Genomic DNA, 8962 nt, shown 5'->3' with positions numbered 1-8962 from the left:
ACCAGGAGTGAAGAAAGTGGGCAGTTAACTCTCCTATCAATCCTTCTGGCTGCAATTCTGTTAGATCTCCGCAATGGTTGTTGCAACAAAGTGTGTCCAAAAACATATGGTAGGATTGGAAAAAGACCCTGGAGTGGAGAAGCATTCAGCAGTTTTCAAGAAGGATACATCAAGGATCAGTTGCAAGAGCTTAGGGAGAAAAAGGAGCTGCATGTGCTTGTGTAAGGAGTACACAAAACACACTTCAAGAGACCATAAGGGGTGAGTGGTACAAGCAAGTTGTAGGGCAGGTCAACAGTAGAATAAGCTTTGATACAAATCGTAACATGGTCAACATTAAAAATAGGTTTGAGAGTTTATTCAGTAATTCTGTTTGGATAAAATTTAGCAATATGGATAATATAAAGAATATCTCAAGTAGATTATTGACTAGAGATGAAACCGCAGCACTAGGGCTAGGATTAAATTTCTGTGTAGGGACTACAAACAATATCAACATAGAATTCAACAGCAAGATTAACTACCTTAATGTTGAACAACACAATGATTTAGCTCATTTTCTCAGAGGAGTGATGATTGGGAGCAAGGAAAGCAAACTTGGAGATACCTTGCCAAGGAGATTCAGTATCGCTCTGAAGGGATTAAAAAGATACAAAGATATTAGAATTATGAAAGCTGACGAAGGGGGTAGCATTGTTATCATGAATAGTCCAGAATATAGGGTTAAATTATACAGGCTACTAGATGATGAAACTATTTATGCTAAAATAGAGAATCCTCCAACAATCCAAAAGCTTTAGAATGCCTTTAATCAGAATGTGAAGAAAATAATCAGTAGACTATAGGTAATGGGAAGGACATGCTATGCAATAAATTATTCTAAGTAAATTACCTGAACTTCCATATATATATATATATATATATATATATATATATATATATATATATATATATATCATATATATATATATATACATATATGTATATATATATGGCAGCCCCAATACACTAGGATGGCTGCCCACTACGCCCTATTGTTTCTAGTAGGAAATCTCCTAACAAAAACTTAGCTGTGTGGTTAGCTGGAGAACTAGGAATATATTTAGGTATATTTTCAGAATCACATATTAAACATTCAGTAGATTTCATAGACCAAGTTAAGAAAAAACAATATAAAGGGACACATGGTTAGTTTTGATGTAGTAACATTATTCACCAATGTCCCCTTAGATAGAGTAGTAGAATTTCTTCAGACTAAACATAATGAGGGTATTTTCAATCCAAACATAGAAATAGGCGTCTTCCTTGAGTTGATTAATTTATGTGTCAGTGATACTTATTTCACGTTTGAGGGAACAAGTTTACGAACAGAAATATGAAGTAGCTATGGGTCCTCATTATCACCTATACTAGCTAACATCTAGTTCCTAATATTAATGTCCCTAACTTAAAACTGCAAGGTTGGTGGAGATATGTGGATGATATTTTTGCTATTCTGCTAGGTGATGAAAATGAAATAGAAACTTTTCTAGACGAACTCAGTAAGTTGATAACACCATCCAATCACTTTAGAGACAGTAACAATTATAACTTTCCCTTTTTAGACATACTCATAGAAAGAAAAGAAACAGGATATGAATCCAGCACATATAGAAAGCCCACACACACAAACTCATATGTTCATTTCTTCTCTTTTCACAGTCATGATATAAAAATAGGTGCTCTAGCAGGTTTATTTCTTAGGCAATGAGACGTGGTTTACCCTTGTAAGATAGATCAAGAAATAAAATAAATCGATAAAAGCTTTGATTCATTAGCATACCCGGAATGGTTAAGAAAAAGGACACTCAACAAAGCTAGGAAGATTTGTTGCAGAGCAAATGTAGAAAGTACATGGAATAAAGAAAACAAGAAAATAGTTGCCCTCCCTTTTATGCCTAAAATAAAACAAATCACTTCAAAAATGAAAGAAAGTAAATATAAATTTGTATATACATTTGATATACCGTAAATAACAAAGTATGTAAAAAGAAATTGGAAGCAGAAAACAGTAATGAAGATGATGTGGGGGAATAAGGACTAGAATTCAAGAACACCGAAGGTCAGTACAGCTTACCTTAACTCTCAGGTGAGTGCTATAGCTAGGCATTGTTGGGAAAATGACCATAGGATGGATTTTAAAAACAGTAGGCTTATATACAAAAGCAATAAAATCAATCACAGGAGGGTAGTAGAAGGAGCACTCATCAGAGAGATTAAAGTAATAGAAGGAAACAAAGATTTTACCTCGGATGATCCCAAAGCAGAGCTTTGATATTAAGAAAGCGTATGATTGACCCACCCTTCTGACCTGGAGATCTGGAGATTAGGTTTTCTGCCCAACAGACTTTTGGTGACCACTCACTTACCACAAGGGTTAATCCCACTGACCATCAGCTCAGGATATCAGAGCGATAAGAGGGGATTAGCAACTCTCAAGGAAATTAGAACAGCCGTCATATAAATGATGGCTCAACAAGAGCAAGAGCAAGAGCCCGTGCCAGCGCAAGGCTGGCTTAATCTTCAACAACAACAACAACAACAAGTTCCAGAAGACTGCGGGGCCTTGACCCAGGCTGACAACCTACACATCTCTTGAAAATGGGCCACAGATAGGGCCTGAAAGTACTCGAGTGTTGAGTAAAATAAAATGTAAATACTTATAAGTAAACACGTTATACACAGTAATTTTGTGGGTTTCTTTTTCAATAATAATAATAATAATAATAATAATAACAATAATAATAATATAACAATAATAATAATAATAATAATAATAATAATAATAATAATAATAATAATAATTAGATGTAATTTCTCAAGATTTAAAGGATTTGACTAAATTTGCTACAGCAAGATACTTTAATAACTAATACTTTTGTTAGTCTTGGTAATTATGATAATTACATTGAATAATAACCAAAATGTAAAATAATATCAGGACGATATTGTGGGCAATATTTACACATACATCCTCTTCAAACCCCGCCCCCCTCCCCTGTAGAGGGAGGCTGAAATAGCTTTCATCATTTGTAAACTATAAAGCTGGGCTCTCGTTGCGTACCCCTCCCGCAAGGCTGACACTATGTGGATATTGCACGAAGTATGACTAAACTACTTGTCCCTATTTTTGCCGTCTCTTACATAGCTTTAGATAAATCGAGGTGACTGTAAATTACATACAGATTTGTATGTTGAAAATCAAAATCAAAGTTATGAACAACTACACGCAAACAAGTAATTAACCCTTTCAGAATTTTACTCTCTCTCTCTCTCTCTCTCTCTCTCTCTCTCTCTCTCTCTCTCTCTCTCTCTCTCTCTCTCTCTCTCAGTAGACACATGTGATACGTTAACTGGGCTCGAGAAAAAGAACAGTATGGACTTGATTCTTAAAAATTCAGAGAACTTCGCCTGATCTAGGCAGTGAAATATTTAGCTGTTTGTCAGGCAACTGTTCTGAATCTCAGCTGAGAGAGAGAGAGAGAGAGAGAGAGAGATAGAGAGAGAGAGAGAGAGAACGAACCAGTACTCTTAAAAATGTTCACCTTCATATCGACACAGAAAACGGGAAGTCCTCTGTAAGGTGTAATCCATGCCACTGGGATGTAGTAGTTCTGAAATTCTCTCTCTCTCTCTCTCTCTCTCTCTCTCTCTCTCTCTCTCTCTCTCTTGTTAGAATCGATTTAAAAACTGTATACACCTTTGTTTTGTGCTGAAACGGGCCATCCACTCAACGAATAATTGTAATTAAACAAAAGAACATTAATGCATAGTATGTTGACTCTGTTAAAAGGCAAATATATATTGTTTAGGTATAGAATGAGCCTTCAGTTATGATTGCGTTTTGATGTATGATTCCATCTGCAGCAAATTCACTTCGTTTATTTATAGTTTTATTTACTTGCTGATTTTTTTTCTCTGGTGTAAATAGAAGGAGGCTTGGGTATTTTATTACCTGAAATGTACAGAATAATATTAGTTTTTTATATGAAAATTGTCTCAAGTTAAAACAGCATCATCTTCACTTTAAAAAAAAAGTCAATCAATATTATAGGGATAGACTGCTTTCCTGTACATAATGAAATCTAAGTTATTTTTGTCAAATTTGTGATATAGTGATAGGCTGCTTTACTGTAAATAACATATAAAGTAAGTTATTTTTGTCAATTTTGTCATATTATAGCGATAGGCTTCTTTCTTGTAACATACAAAATACAAGTTATTTTTAGTCAGTTTTGTGATATTGCGATAGATTGTAACTTTTAACTAATTAGATATAAATTATTTTTTCTAAATTTTATGACATTGCGATAGATTGTAACTTTTAACTAATTAAACATAAATTATTTTTTGTAAATTTTATGATATTGCGGTAGACTGTAACTTATAACTAATACAGTATAAATCATTTATGTCAATTTTGTGATATCATAGCGAGAGACTAACTTGTAACTAATACAATATAAGTGTTTTATGTAATTTTTGTGACATTATAGCGAGAGACTGTAACTTCTAACTAAGTTATTTTTGTCAATTTGATGATATTGCCATAGACTGTAACTCAACTAATACAATTTAAGTTATATCTGTTAATTTTGTGGTGATATTATAGAAATAGACAGCTTTGTAGTACTCTGTAAAATACAAGTCGTTTAAAAAAATAGAAAATAAAAAAAAAATCTTACAAAATTATAACAGGGAGTATCAACATAAAGTTTCCAATAGTATATAACAAAAAGTAACGTTCAATGAAGGCGTGCAAATCCGTTCCACAACTCCGGTGAGTCTATGGAAATGCCCCTTTGGAGTAGTACTCCTTATCATTCTGTTCATCTGTTGTATCTCTCTGGCACTTAATGGCTTTATTTACATTTTGCGCACTTCTTAATGAGGTAGAAGTAGGTAGATGTAGGCATTTCTCATCGTAATTATGCGTCCATGTTGAGTAATTAAGTTCCCCTCTCTCTCTCTCTCTCTCTCTCTCTCTCTCTCCTCTCTCTCTCTCTCTCTCTCTCGTTGATGTTAGAGGTTACTACATACTGTTTCTTAGTGGCACAATTCTTCCAAGCTTTTTATTTATACAGTATATGAAAATCAAGTAAAGTGCAGAGCTTGGAGAATTACTATATATATAAATAAAGGTATAAGCAACGAAGGAAAGATAAACAACGGAGTAGCTTCAAGATCTTTTGACTCTACGTCCTTTACTTAGCAGACAGACTGACATACATGAGAAGCTGAGAGAAGAATGAAGGTTCGTATAAGTGGCAGATAGGGATTATAAGGAGATTAGTACCTATAATCCAACACACCTGCAGAATGAGTAACCTTCCCAAACAATCATAAACATGGGTACAATTTAAGAACAAAAAGATTAAGTCCAACTGCTCAGACACAGGGACAAGACAATTAAAGGATTATACAGGGTGGCAACTGACCACATTCAGATCTTTGGTAAACAAAAACTTATTCACGATACATATTAAACATACATAGTATACAAAGAAAATGTCTATAAGGCAACTATTTTGTATTTAAGTCTGTAATCACAGACTTAAATATATATAGTATATATACATATATATATATATATATATATATATATATTATATATATATATATATATATATATATATATATATATATATATACTATTGTGTGTGTACTACATTTATTACATTTAACCACAATACTTTGGTTTCCTTCCGTTCTCCAATATATTCTTTCAGTTTAAGTAATTAAAGGTATCCTTATTATATTATAAAATAACATTTGTATGCAGTAATAAATAACTGCGTTATTCTTTACAGAAATATTTGATTTCAGTTGAACAGTCTGCGGAACGTTGTATTTTTTTTTTTCATCGCATCTTGCTTTACTTAAATGATTGGCATCGCAAATTCCACAGCGCTTATAATATATATATATATATATATATATATATATATATATATATATATGTTGTGTGTGTGTGTGTGTGTTTGTGTACGTATGTATGTATGCATTGCCCACTCTTTGAAAATATGCTGCGGGCGCCCATGCGCAGAAAAGACACACACACACACACACACACACAGAGGGAGAGAGAAAGAAAAGTACTTAAGGAAACCTCACACTCACGTATAGATTTCATCTTCATCATTCAAGTAGCACGACAAAAAGTAGACGCATCTTCTTTGCAGACTTCCTCCCTGCAAAGTGCCAGCTAATAAGATAAGCAATCGCCTTTGAAACCCTCTCCCCTCAAAAGAAGGGGCTGTAAAAAAAATGAGATCATTATGGGTGCATCATAAGTACATCACTACATAACATTTACGGGCAATTAGCATCGGTCTCAGCGCTTCTTATAGTGTGGTATGTGTAACCGAAATCAGGACTTTTTGCTTCTTCTCATTCTTCTTTTCTCTCTCTCTCTCTCTCTCTCTCTCTCTCTCTCTCTCTCTCTCTCTCTCTCTCTCTGAGAAACACGTGATAACAATTTGTCGGCTTGAAGTGAAGCCGTGGCACTGCGGATAGGTGCCACTCAGTTCCGCTCGGTTTACAGGATTTGATGGAAGTTACGAGGCGCTCGATCCGCCGTGAGTGCTTCCGGAAGTTACGTAAATGGCGCCTCCCCCCTTTTAAGTTATGTCGTCCTCGTGTCAGAGAAACGGATGAGTTTTGCATTTCCTTCTCTTAAGCTGCAGCGTTGCCGGCCTCTTAGTGGCTTGCTAGAACAGTCTCTGGTTTGAATCCTCTCTCTGATGAGCCTTGTGATTCTAGATTCTATTTCGTCCCTCTCTCTCGTATATACATACAAACAACCATGAACCATGATATATATATATATATATATATATATATATAGATATATATATATATATATATATATATATATATTGTTAATCGTCTTTATTTTTAGTTTCCTTCTGTTTACCAAGAGCACGAAAGAAGAAACTGGAAATCATGATTTAGAGGATTGTCCCATCTACTTCTTAAGGTAATGAAAGATTACCATTTTATCTTAAACCACAAAACTTAGGAAGCCAAAAAAAGTGGCTCTATCAAATACATTTTCATTACATTAAATGTGGGTAGTGAGTGCTAGGTATTACAAGTCTTGTCAGAAGGTCTTTAGCTTTAGTCTAATTCCTTGCAGCACTGGCCAAACTAGCACTATAGAAATATAGGTATATGCATTTTTTACTTGAGCAGGGAATCAAGTGTCATTTGGTAAAGGAGAGTTTGTCAAAGCAGTAAATAGACTAGGCCTAATGGCTCTAAAGGCAAGCTCTTTTTAGGGGCGCTAAAGAGACTGCAATACGCGTGTGCCGTTGAATTTATTGCCGCTGTGTCAGAGGTTATATTACTAAAGGGGGAAAAACACCCAAGTTTTAACACACACTGTGCCTAACAAGCAAACCCACAGCAAATAAATATCTTGACGTGTATATATTTATTTATTCCTCTCCCTCTTGCCAGGGAGAAAATGCACATCTGTACGAGTAAAGCAGTTTCAGAGAGGACGGTACATCAAAGTGTGAACGAAATTGGTCACAGTTTTCCAAGCGTAAGAAGCACTTAGCTCGAATTTGGTTGCTTGGCGAGAGTACGAAAATGATGAATAATCAACATGACTGCGACACGAGAAGTGGTCTTTATGTTTATTATGCTTGACGAAGTTAATACATATGGTTAGGACTGATAATAATAATGATTCATTTAGAAACTGTTCTGAATGCAGCCCATAAATAACGCGTTCCATCAAGATTATTGTTATCCATTGGACAGATTGTTAATGAACACCTTAGGCTGACTTCATGCTTTCATTCTTTCATTAATCGCCGTCTTCGCTTAGATAATGATTTCGATTGTTTCACGCGGTGCTTATGAAAATAAACATCCGTGCTGGCATAAAGCCACTTCGAGCTAACCACAATCATCAAATGGACTGGACAGTCTGGCGCCGGTAGTGGGAAATGCTTTGGCATTCACAGTTTTTATTATATTATTATTATATTCAATCAAACTGCAAAAGATTATATTCTCGTCTTCTCAATTTCTTGTTAGTCGATTGCGTCATCGGCTGAAGTTGCAAAGTAGGTCTAGTGTCGACAGTCTGACAGAAGTCATACTTTCTCCCTTCAAAAATCTTACAGGTCAAGCAGCAATACAGTGTGCTTGCGCCAGCGTATTTGCTTACATAAGTTTGAAATGACGAATGGGTCAGCTCAGCATGTACCGAATTATGATATATTGCTAAGCGAAATGAAGATGAATGAAATGGGTTATTGAAAGTTGCTCTTTGAAATGAAATCATATTCCATCAGCTTAGGAAACCGCTTAAATGATACTGTGTAATGTACAATACAGATATGATTTAGCGCCGCTAAAATCAAACGTGTGACTTCAACCATTAGAAGCTGGCTGCAGATTACAGAGGAGATACAACAATTGATTATGGTGTTGGGTGGTTGGAGCGACCGTTGAAGAATGATTGAGTCTTTCGTCCCCTGACCATTTATCTTGTATATTTATTTTGCGAGCCTGGTGATTAAGTCTGCGGAGATCGGAGATAATGAGCGTGCTTGAAAAGTATTAATGTGTGGTCTGACGGCCGACATATTTGAGATATATATTGTATATATTATATATATATATATATTATCTTAATATATATAATATATATATATTATCATTATATATTATATTTATATATATTAATATATACGATTTTATATATATAGATATAAAGAATATTTGTACTGGAATTAGGTATATAACAGAAATAAACACAAGGGCTTGGAAATGGCTGTGTTTCTAATGCCCGTTCCGAATTATAGCCTCAATTTCTTGGTCTTACGGTTCCTCAAGACACAAGAGCCCGTGCCAACACAAGGCTACCTTTTCTTCTTCTTCTTGTTCTTCTTTTTATAAAAACAAA

The sequence above is a fragment of the Macrobrachium nipponense genome, chromosome 31 (assembly GCF_015104395.2).
Source record: "Macrobrachium nipponense isolate FS-2020 chromosome 31, ASM1510439v2, whole genome shotgun sequence".
Classification (NCBI taxonomy): Eukaryota; Metazoa; Arthropoda; class Malacostraca; order Decapoda; family Palaemonidae; genus Macrobrachium; species Macrobrachium nipponense.
Note: the sequence above shows the minus strand (reverse complement) of the source record.